Source organism: Haemorhous mexicanus, chromosome 6 (genome assembly GCF_027477595.1).
Source record: "Haemorhous mexicanus isolate bHaeMex1 chromosome 6, bHaeMex1.pri, whole genome shotgun sequence".
NCBI lineage: Eukaryota > Metazoa > Chordata > Aves > Passeriformes > Fringillidae > Haemorhous > Haemorhous mexicanus.
This window is the reverse complement of record NC_082346.1, coordinates 19,435,174-19,447,595: the sequence shown is the minus strand read 5'-3', so window position 1 is coordinate 19,447,595 and position 12,422 is coordinate 19,435,174. Positions and strand designations below refer to the sequence as shown.

The 12,422-nt window shown below is 39.8% G+C and overlaps 1 long non-coding RNA gene across 2 annotated transcripts in view; it reads right to left on the bottom strand.

Moving 5' to 3' along the window:
- Positions 1-3,028: 3,028 nt before the first annotated feature.
- The window catches only part of LOC132328850 (uncharacterized), a 53,192-nt gene continuing 43,798 nt past the window's right edge, over positions 3,029-12,422 (bottom strand). The window contains exon 9 of one of the 2 annotated variants that reach the window (XR_009486889.1): positions 3,029-9,336. This is a non-coding gene — a long non-coding RNA (uncharacterized LOC132328850). Of the gene's footprint in view, positions 9,337-9,361; positions 10,236-12,422 lie in introns of those variants that run through there. The other variant, XR_009486883.1, reaches the window with a different exon arrangement.

The following is a 12,422-nucleotide window of genomic DNA, read 5'->3' as shown; positions in this document are numbered from 1 at the left end:
CAGTCTGCACTACAGCTCAAGCCCTGATGGGTCAGCACTGTCCTTTAGAGTGGAATATATGCTTACCCCAGCAGAATCTAAAAGTGAGAAAAGCCTTTACTTTCTCTAAAAATCCCAACCTGTCATTTGATACAAGAAGACATTGAAAGTGGTGTTATGATGTGACAGAAACGTGGTGTGACAGGATCCCTAGGCAGCCAGTTCACTGAAGTGGAAAGCTTTTAAAGTAAAAAGGGCTCTCCCTTACCAAAAAAAAAAAAAAGAAAAAAAAAATCCCCCCCAGAAATCTTGCAATTGGATTTACTAGAGTGCAGAATAATTATCTGCAGTGGGATGACCCTAAGAGGGAGTGTAGAGGTCTGACATGAATCTGTTTTAAAAGGTTTGATTAAATAGGTCTCCTGTGAGCTCTGTTCATGAAGAGTAGGAGCTTTCCCCCAGTTCAGCCCCTGCCAGCACCTCTGAATTTCCAGCTGTCTTCAGGGTCCCTGGGAAACCCTCTTCTGTCCTTCACCTCTCAAATCTGGCTTTGGGTCTGCCCTCAGCTGCAAGGAGACCCTGCTCTTTCTCTCTCAGTCCACACTCCTGCTGCAGGCTCAGCTCCTGTATTTCCTACCCTCTCTGAATGCATTTGCCCTCCCAAACCTTCCCCCAGATAAATCTGTGCAATTACTCTCAGGAAAGGAGCCATCTCCCTGAAGAGGAACTACTTCAGGCTGCAATTAGTACTGGGCAATTCCTGGTATCTGTGCAATCTGTGTGGTTAATTAATGGTGAGTTATCCCTGCAGAGAAGGCCTGAAGGATGCTGGGGGATGTAAACTTGGAAATGAGCTGGCAATGTGCCCTTGCAGCCCAGACAGCCAACTGCATCTTGGGCTGCATCAAAAGAGGTGTGACCAGGAGGCTGAGGCAGGTGATTCTCCCCACTACTCCATCCCCTCTGGTGAGAGCCCACCTGGAGTGCTGCATCCTGCTCTGGGGTCCCCAGCACAAGAAAGACACAGACCTGTTAGTTCCAGAGGGCTGGAGTACCTCTCCTATGAAGAGAGGCTGACAGGTGAGTTTGTTCAGCCTGGAGAAGAGAAGGCTCCTCAGAGACCTTACAGCAACCTTTCAATATATAAAGGAGGCTGATATGAAAGGCATAGAAAGACTTTTTACCAGGGACTGTAGTGACATGACAAGGGACAGTAGTTTTAAATTGAAAGAGGTTAGAGTTAAACTGTAGATAAAGAAGAATTTATTTTTTTTAATAGCATTGGTGAGACACTGAAACAAATTACCTGAGGAAGTTGTGGATGCCCCATCACTGGCAGCGTTCAAAGTCAGGTGAGACAGCCCTTTGAGCAAGCTGGTGTAGTGAAAGATGCCCTTACAGGGTGTTGGACTAGATGATCTTTGAAGGTCCCTTCCAACCCAAACCACTCTATGAATGTATGATTCTGAGTTGTTCTCTCCAGAGACACACTCTTTATCAGAACATGCAACAGCAGTTACTTTCACCAAACTGAAAATCTGTTGTAATTTCTTTGGGGTTTTTGTTTGGTTGGGTTTTTTGTTTATTTGTTTTTGGTTTTGGTTTTGTTTTTTAATGAATGCAAAGACCAGTGAAAAACATGAATTGTTCTACACCCCTTTTTGGCTTAGACGTCTACTCCAGTACCTTCTGCCACTACCAAAAAACCCTCCTGCTTTTCTCTGGGCATGTGGTTCTAACCTGCCAGGGCACACTGACTTTCTGGTTTAACTTGCAGCTGGTCTTGACCTATTTGTCGTACCCCTGGCTTTTGTGCCACAAAATATTAACAAAATAACTGCAAGTTATAGTAATTTCTGCTGTTATAAATTTTGGCACATAATTACATCACTGGAAGAATGAAGAACTTTTGCAAGTCTTTCCCCTTCAGTGATGCTGTTACTACAGGGCTTACTACAAACACGGCATCTTTTTTACATAAATCCTGGTTTTCTTTGAGCCTAAGTTTATGTCAGAAAATAACTTTGGTCTGAAATTTTTGCAGTATTTTTAAATATGACAAATGGGCGAGGTGTAAAAACTCATAAAGTGATTTTTTAAAAGCTCTTCAACTTAGATTGCTATGCTGCTATATTAAAAATATTTCTTGGGCTCTGGCTTTGAAGAATACCAGTAGTAGGCATTCCAGAAATGAAACTTTCTACAGTGCCAGTTCATTTGCTCTGGTAGGTCTTAGTCTTTCCTTCACAATATCTAAAGATCAAAATTAAAACAATGAAACTATTAACAGAACAAATTAAAAATCAAAAGTCTATGTTGCATGTAAAAGCACTGAACTGCTTTCTCATATTTTGATAGAGTATTAGACTAAACTGCATTCACAAAAATTACATTTAAAAAAAAAAAAGCATCACAGTTTGACCACACGTCAATCCGAGGTTAATATTTTCTTGATTTACTGGAAATTATTTTTGTATTTAAGGGAAACATAGGAAAAAATTATTTTTTTAAACCAGTTCTGAAGATAACATGATGGTCTTCCATTTAATTAAGTATCAAAATATTTAGCATGACAAGAATTTTGTTTATAATCATTATGGGTATGCTTACTGTTAAATTGTCTTTTATTTCTGCATATAGAATTTCTGATTTACTAAATGTATTTTGGTAATCATTTTCCCCTTTCTGCTTGCACCAGTCTATTGCCCTCACACTGCTATGATATTCTGTCAATACATTTACATCATCAGTTATTGAGCATAATAACTTTACATCAGTTTTAGCATACAGATAGTATGCTATTTGTATGCTAAAATGTATACATATAGTGAGAAAGTATTACTCATCAAGCACTGCTGATTGTGTTTCCCTTTAAGTCTTTTTGAAATAATCCTGTGTTGTTGTTACAGGTGTTACTGCTTTTACTTAGGTCAATATAAAGCAGAACAAAATTTACTGAAGTCAGCAGAACTCTTGTGAGATAATAAAGAAATGATGGGAAGAGACAGTTATTCTATTGTTTATAGTAAAACATATGTTTTACTATATGTTTACATATATGTTGGATTTATAAGTACAACATCCATTTGATTGTATACCAATCCTGTTATTTCATGTGTTTTATATTACAGTGCTCCTAATTCCTACTTACAACAATAGTCCTTCTATTATGTGCCTGTAGAAAGGAATGTTTGTAGAGAATCAAATAGATCTGATGCTGACAGCTTTCTCAGATGAAAGGTAAAGAGTCCATTTGCATATTTTTATGCACATATCATCTGTATCCAGAAAGTCAATACAAGAATGGGTGGAACAATCAGCAGGTTTTACAGAGCTATTTGCTTTATATTCCTTAATCTGAAATAAGACATATTTTTTAAGCCATAAAATGTGTAAGGCCCTGTAAGATTTTTTTTTTAGGAAATGGCAAAGGCAAAAAACCTATTTGGTTTAAAGTAGAGATCAATAAATTAATGAGGGATTACCTGATATGATTCTTTCTAGATACCAGAAGGGAATGTGGTGATCTCAGAACTCTCCCACTTGGAGAGTCATACTAAATTTCATGTGTAAACCAGATGCATGAGTTTTAGTGGCATGAGTCAAGAGGCCACCTTGATGCTTTCAGTGCACATTGAAGTCCATATTGCCTGTTTGAACAACATGTTCCTGACCGTTGGTGTATTTCTGTCCAAAGAGCCAAATTAAACTTCGTCCTCATGCTTTCAGTACATGATTTGACATAAATCATGATGGTAGTGGCATGTCCAGGATCTTTGCCAGACGGAGCACTTAACATAGCTCATGTCCTGAGCTAGTGTTCCTTACTCAGCTCCCACTCTGGATTTTTAGCACTAGCTTTATAATCTCTGTTATAATTACAGTAATGTTGCTGAATGTCCCCTTATTGAATCTGTGACTCTTTCTTCACCATGAATTTGACAACCTCACAGCCTGAAGTTAAATCAAGTAACCTGGATTTTTTTGCTGTGCCTGGCAGGGATTTGTGGAGGTTTGTAAGACTGTCCCTATTTCATGAATCACATGTTTGAAATTCTCTGTCACAAATTCAAACTCTCTTTGGTGTTCATACTACTGAAAAGTTGACTGCAACTCCTTTATCCTAGCTCAGTCACATTTTCTTCTGAGGGTTACATATCCTGTGTGACCAAGTGTTACTCCAGTGGTATTCTGCCATGTTTCGTGAGGTCCTAAAGGAAAAACAGAAGCAAACTACTCTCTGTCACTAGTGGTGATATTGCATTGAACAATGTTTGCTTTCCAAAACCCATTTTCAATAGAAGTAATAAATCATTTAATTGCTTTCCACAAGTCTGCTGCAGCACAGCCAACCTCCTGCTTAACTGGCCAGACAGACTTCAGCAAACACTCTGCACAGGAGAGGTGAAAAGGGGCCCTAACATAATGGCAGGAGAAAATTTGTTTCTGTATTGGCAAAAGCAACTATTTCTCCCTAAATCACATGCCAGTACAATGCAATCACCCCAAAACACAGCATATTGTGCTGCTCTTAGTTTGTAGCATGGGAGTCTGAGCCCTCATTGTTCTTTCCCATGTGCCAGTAAGCAGTAGTGTTTACTGTACAATTTCCTTGGGTTCAGCTTTTGTGCCTGGTTAATTACAAGGAAGCAGCTACAATTTAAAGTCCCTACACTTCTGAAAGCAGGACAAAACACTGCTGGACAAAACTTAGATGTTTTGTGACTGAGCAAGTGCTTTTGAACAGCTTTAAAGCACTGCAATCTTCATTCTTCCTATATACATGTCCAGCCCTGAGTCTTTTTTGTCACATACTACTGAATTCCACAACAAAGATGAACAAATGTATGGGTTTGGTAAATTTGCAGTGTCAGTGTAAGTGATAGGAGCTACCTTGGGAGCAGCAGATCTACAAGAGGTTTGGAGAAGTCCTGCAGCCTGTTGTGCAGAACCCACACAGTGGGAGATCACAGGGGCAGCACTGCAAGAAGGTAGGGATGCCAAAGGCTTTCAGTGTCTTCACTGGAGCTGATAACAAAGCAGTAATGAGACAAACCCAGCTCAACTAGACAAGGACTGTTTTCCTGCAAAAATGACCCAGAATTAAAGAAGCAACTTAGTTGCAAAGACAATGGACCCATCTCCTCCTTCTTAAATTGTAACTCCTGTTCATAAACCAGAAATGCTCCTGTGCAACACAATTTCTAAGAAATAGGCTAAAACTAGCTGCAGTTATGTTTTTTCCTCCTGATGCTACTAAAGATTCTGTGGAATCTTTAGAGAATTTAGCTTCTTTTGATAACTCACCAAGAGCGAGTTTCTGCAGCGGCAAGAGTTACAGCAGTTGCTGCAGGGTTTAGCTCTGAGCATATGAAATGTATTGCACATCACCCAGTGTCCAGAGTGGTTCAAGTATATGATCATTTTGCAACTATTTTATGCCTCGGTTCTTAGTTTATTTTTTTGACTGAGCTTACGAGCAAATATTGGCCAGTTAAAAAAGAAATGTTTCTGATGTAAACTAGCATGGGAGTAATTATTTTGTTCTACTTTTGACTTAAATTAAATGTAAATCCTGGAAAATTAAGTTGTGAAACCACACCTCCCATTCTGCTTTCTCCACTTATACTGGTTGATTAGTGAACTTACAGAAAGCTTATCTTCTTATGGAAGTGAATTTGTATTAAGGGTGTGTGTATGAATTTAAACTGTGCTGCTTCTCATTGTTTGGCTTTCTAGGATACTGTTCTTATCTGGGAAGTGAGAGGTCTGTATACAAAACCAATCCAGAATAAGACACTTTTTATAGCTTCAGGAAGCTTTATTTTCACATTTGCCTTCATCTGCAAAGTACTGGGTCAGACAGGGTGTAAGTCCCAGAATGAGATGTTCAAAAGAGGCAGGAAGGGTTGGAAGACTAGGGGTGTGCTATTGGCCCTACAGAGCATCAATCACAAACCCACATCCTTTCTGATAACCCACAGGAGCTGATAATGGTTGAAACAATGTTTGCTGCTGCTGTTGGGTCTGTGTAGGTCTGTGAGTAATTTGCAAGCATGGGCAACATTTAAAATTCTGCCTCATTTGTGGTCAATACTGTATTTATGGTGTTTTTCAGGGAGCTCAAAGTGCTAACACCCTGGCATCCTGAATCTATTCCAGCATGCATACTTCCAGTTTGTTTACCCATGCTAGCCCTGTAGTTCCATCTCCTGGAGCCATTTGCTGCTTCTTGTTCTAAACTGGAAAATAAATGCCATTTTGTCAGCCTGTTGACTCACAGGGCAGGGCATTCCTACACTTTGCACTGTTATTACACCTGTCTTGTAAAGAAAGCTTGTTATATCACACATGCACAAAACATTTTAGCTGTCACCATCTTTCCCTCATTCTTTTAACTATTCAAACATTTACCTAAGGAATGGTCATTTTCCATTCTTGGCCAATATGAGGTTAGGGTTTGGTTTTGTTTGTTTTATTTTTACTGGAAAAACAGTTTCCAGACTTCTGGGTTTTTTTAGAAATGCAGTTTGACTTCTTCCTCTGGCATTTTTTTCAGCATGGGTGGTTGACACTCTTCCTCTTTTTCACGTTTTCTGTTTTTTACATATGATTAAAAGGGTCAATAGGTACAACTAACAAATTAACTCTTAGATCAGAAAAAAAATCTACACCAGTAAGAGTAGAAATTGATTAAATCTTGACACTGGGCCTGTGAGCAGCCAATATTGACTACTTCTATTATCTACATTGGGTAAATACAATAATAATAGTAGTAGTAGTAATAATGATAATAATAGAGTCAGAGATCCTAAGAGAGAAAAAGATTAATAATTTCTCAGTATTCTCAGGGTAATACTGATCATGTGTTCTTATTCCTGTCACTCAGAAAAACTGAGGCAATGAAGGGACACACTCTATTTACGATGACTTTAGGCCATACATGGTGGAAAGCATTTCACTGCCCAGTATCCAACAAATTCCTCCAAAACACCTGTTTGAAGCTTCAGCAGAGGGGAGTCATTCACATTAAGTTTGTATTGATATGAGCCTTGCAAGGCTGTCTAGTTTATTGATTCAAGAATTAAAAGGACTTTCATTAGTTCATCTAAATGAAGATGTAGGGATTTTTTGTTTAATTTTTTTTTTTTAATTGAGATATCTGGCCTAAGTTTCCAGGATGTATAGTCTAATAATACTTGGCAGCAGTGTCTGCTTTTAAGAGTGTTTTTCTCGGGGTTGACCTCACATATGTGTCTTGACATGCTAAAAACCAGCATGCACCTTCCTGCTTCACTCAAGACTGGGCAATGAGGACTTACTTCATATTTTCTGCACACCCAGATTGTCAGCAGTAATAGCTGAACAGACCAACTGAAATACTAATTTAGTTCAGTAAGGAGTCTCTTTTTCACCACTGTTTTTTAAATTATTATCTTGAAAATCAAGGGGAATCAAAATTACCCAGACTGCCTGCAGCAGTGAAAACAAATGTAGAGTTCCCCTAGGAGGGTTGCCTAATGCTGCAGATTTCTCACATATTCATTTTGGTGGAAAGCATCTGGAGGAATAAGCAGAGCCATATTTAACAGTAAAAAGGCACTGAAAATGCAATAGATTGGTAGGAAAGTTAATCTCCTTATGTTTTAAAGCAAGACTTACAGGCAGAGCTGTGATGTCGGATATATTTTCAGTTAAGATACTGTACACACAGTACAATCCTTTTATTTCATAAGAGCATTAGGATTCTTGGTGAAGAAAGGCTCTATTATAAATGCCACACATTATAATAATTATTAATATGTTAACAATTGTAAGAACTATTGCAAGGGAAGTAAGCTATTTGTTCAAACAATATCATTTTATCGTCAGTTCCTATCTATGCACAGTATAAATGGGATTGAATCCAGTCCATAATGTCAAAGTCCAACTGAATTTCATTTACAGTGCATTAAGCAGGAAAGAAAGATAATTTGGGAAGTGTGGGATGTTTGCACTTTGCTTTCTTTGGCAAGACTCATTCCTGTATAATACTTTCCTGACTCCTCATTTTTGCAGTCAACATATGCGGGTCTTTTTCAGTGCCAGGAGATCAGTGTGCTTCTTACAAAACAAGGTTACATAATGCTCCTAACACGTGTGCCAAGGGGAAACCCCCTTTATTCCATTTCCTACAGCCTTTTAAAGCAAGTGTTGGCATTTTTTCCGTTCTACTGCATGTGGTTAATTTTTTAAACTTGCTGCAAGTAAGGGGAAAAAAAAAAAAAAATCAGTCCAGTGCTTGCAATGAGTGCACCTGTCAGACAACTAGGTGGTGCCCAGCCTGATGCATTTGGGCACTACACTACACTTTTACCTCAAAACTTCCTAGGCAGATGGAGATATTATCACTAGCTTTATCCTTTGTCCCTCAATTACATGTTCTTGGCATGTCCTCTCTCCCAGAAGGAGTGAAGGAGCTCCACCACTGCTTTTTCATCAACACCCCCGGCATCACCATCTGCTCTGCGAGGTCTCCAGCCCAATGGGTGCTCTGGATTTACAGCTATCCCAGTCAGTTTTTGCTTAGACTTGTCAACACATTTCCTCTTTAAATAGCACAAAAATCTACATGGTGGGAAGAAGGGGAGGAGAGTGTACCCTGAATGATTGCAAAAGCCTGATCTCCTTTCCCTGACCAGTTGGGAGCACTCCAAGAATGATTCCTGCATCCCAGCAGCCTTGTTTGCATGAGACCAGAGTGTTTAGTGGAGAGGAAAGGAAGGAAGGGGCAGCTGCAAACTGTTAATATTTTCCAAGGACCTTCTTGCAGGCCATGGATTAATTTCTGGCATCTCCAGGTGTAAGCAGTACAAGCACCACCTGGGGTGCTGACGTTCTGGGAGTCCTGTAGGCCATCTCTATCCCTCACCAAATTACATCAGGCTACCAATTTCACAACATGCATGGAGATTCATCCCCCACCTGTTTTGTACTTGGTACTTTGTATGTTCCCCAGCCCAGGTGCCAGCAGATAGAAATTGCTGTGGAACAGCTGCAGCTAAGGCAGGAACCTGCTGGCTGTACACTGGCTCACATCTTGTGGGACTTGTGGAAACTTGAAGAATTTCTTCTGTCTAAACAGGTGTCTTCTTCCATAGAGAGGTGTGGATCAGGCAATGTGAGGAGGCCGGAGTAGGAAGAATGGAAAGGTTGTGATGGGATCCCTTGTGCCTTGTGTGACCTGCACAGGTCTGGCCATTCCTTCTGGGATGTCATCAAAGTCCAGCTTCCTGGGGAACTAAAGGCTGTGCCTCTTCACTGCAGCAAGTACAGGATCTTCACTGCAGCTGATCTTTTAATCATTGTCACATTGCCCTGCAAATAAATTTTATTTGGTCTTGATTGAGGCTTCTAAATGGACGGAATTTACTTTCTCTCACTCCTCTTGCTATCCTCAGACATTCAGTATTATAAGACCTCCCACACATATCTGGGGACTTTTGTTCTGCTTTTAGAAAATTCTACTGCTCCAAACTCTAGTCATTTTCAGGAAAAGGAAAGGAAGTAAAAATTGGTTATAATTAAATTTTAGTCCTTGTTTAATCAGACCTTAGACCAGCTGCTGATAGTTTTTTTCTGCTGGTCCCTTTTGAAATGAGAGTTACAGCTGCCACTCCTTACCTACTTAGTGCAAGCAGCAGGAGGTAAGAGGAGGAGGTAGAGAGAGATTTAAATCCAAAAAAACCCCTCATGTTGAATTTACAGAAGAATTTCTCTATTTCTTAAAGAGTCACAGCACACAGTTCTGTGACTTCAAAACACAGAGTACCAGGAAGTTGATTACATTTTTACTGTTACCATATAAAAAATATTGAGTGTTTGATGGACCATGTCTGACCTAATAATTAAACACCCCTTTGTCAATGTATTGCCTTTATAGATCCTAAAGCCAAGTAAATTTCAGGAAAAAACCCAACATTTTTCCTTTAAAAACATAACTACTGAGCTTCTAGCCCATCCCCTCTTGATTGAGGTTTGTTCGAGTCATGGAGGGTTGGTCTTAAACAAATATCCCAATGAATTTTTTACGTCAAAGTCGTGTTCACTCCATTGTGTCTAATGCCAAAGGTATTGAGGAAATTCCATCAACAAAATCATTTTCCAGTCTCCCTGCATTCATTGCCAAGAACAGCATCAGCACAGCTGATAAACAGAGCTGCCATTTTCTGTAACATTCCTTTCAGAGGAAAACCAGAGCAAAACCAGCAGAGTCACTGAAATATAAATGGAGAAAAGAAAAAGCTTAAAACATCACTTTTGTAGTTCTCTGTTGAATGAGACTTCACATGATGTTAGTGGAATTTAGGGCTGAATTGAAACAGATGCTAAAATTTGCTTCTTGAATTAAGACCCTGCCCTGGTTGGTACCTGCTCATCTTTAGTGTAATAAAAGCCATGCAAGGATGTTCAGAACTACACTGTAAGTGAAAGGCTCGTTAGGGTCCAGTGCCCTTCCTAACAAACTTCATGCATGGTTGTTACCCTTACATGATGTAAGACATATCCACCCCCCTCCCTCCCCCACTCCCCCCAGATTACAGTTCTCTAATGGCTATTCCTTTTTGGGTTACTTTCATCTTTGCAAAAATTAAGGATGCTGGAATGAGATAGATACTGTTTTTTCAAATTATCTGGGATTTATCTCTAGGAAAGCGAAGGAGAAGATTTAAAACTCATGAAGTTCAAAGGGAGAATAATTAGAATAGCTTTCACTGCACACCCTCTTCAGTTACTAAATAAACAGAGGCCCTATATGCACAGAAACTGTTCCTTATGCCTAAGGCCAGAGCCTGTTCTCTCAAGCAAACCAGAAGGACTTCAGGTGTTTTTCAAGCCAGATGCTGGAACTAAACCTAACCAAGCTTTAAGGTGTTCTAATTCTGCATTCTGATTTTCCATGTGGGACATTTCCCTATTTCACAACTTCTCTAGAAGAGAAAATAGGAGGATGTGGCTTTGCATTGCAGAACCTAAACTCCTTTTGAAATGCCTCTCCCACTACTTATCTTCATTCCTCTACTCATTCTTTCCTATATCATGTGCTTGTGATGCAAATGCAGGAACTACACGTGGGCTCACAGCCCATGCTCACAGCAGAAATGTTATAGCCCCAGGATTACAGCATTTGTAGAGCTGGAAGAGTTAATGAAGAGTAAATGGCAACAGGCAACTTGAGAGGAGGGAGAGATGTTAAGAATCGAGGCATTGTTTTCTGGATTAATGGTTCGTACACAGAAAAGAAAGTCAGAACCTTTCCTGCTATAGGCAGCTGGGATTGGTAGAACCTGGTCACACCTTTAGCAAAAAAAAAATTCTTAGCAATTTACTCCAAACAATTCCAAGTAAACTGAAACTTTCCAGGTTACTTAGTATTCCTCCTGATGTACCGTTCAGGGAAGACTTAACACGTAGTGTTTAATACCTTATACTGCAACTATAGCAATGGGAAGAGAGAAGTGTGCTGGATGGATGGATGGATGGATGGATGGATGGATGGATGGATGGATGGATGGATGGATGGATGGATGGAGGAATGAATACCTGTTAGCCTGAATCCTCCTGCTCTGCAAACTCTGGAGGACAGTAGGCTGTGACTGACCAAAGCTGAAAGGGGTGAGTGTTAGGAAGAGTAACCAAAGCACCTAGAGTTATACATAGAAAAAGCAATCTTAACAGTGAATCACTAAGAGTGGTTATTCACTGTATTAACCTGTTAAATCCTTCTTCTGACAAAGTTACCCAGCTGGTCAGTACAATGTTAGCTGCTCTGCAGAGCTATCTGTGAGAAGAACTCTCCCTCTAGAAGAAAAGAGTCCAGACAGAATACCACCAGTAAAAGTGTTATACAGATTTCCCCGTAGGAAACAATGAATGACAATGTCTTCACATACCTGTGGATCAGTAGATCTCATTTTCTGTCTCTTTTCTCTCCCACACCCTGCCTTGTCTTTCCCTGGATGACTGCTTTTTCCCAAATGTACCTAAGATTATTTCTAAGTGTATGCATTCTTCATGAAGGTACGTGGTAATTCAGTTCCATAGAAACACTGCTTTAACTTTATTTATTGAGCAAATGCAACCTGCTCCTTGGCCTACCTTGTGTTTCATAGGTTGACTAAATACCAACATTGGTCACAAGTTTTGTGGAGCCAGATGTACAATAATAGGTAGATTCTTGTTCCATTTGCTCCTAATTTTACATGAGGTAGGTGCCTAAGAAGAAGAGCTGGGGCAGAGGTTTGCTTGGCATAGCACTATACTGTGTGATGGAGAGGCAGGGGGTCATCAAATTAGATTTTGGTTCCTAGGATCCTCTTTAATAAAGTTTTAGTCTGTATAGATGAGGTCACACTCCGAATGCCCCAAATGTCACTTTGGGTTTATACTCTCTATTTAAGTGC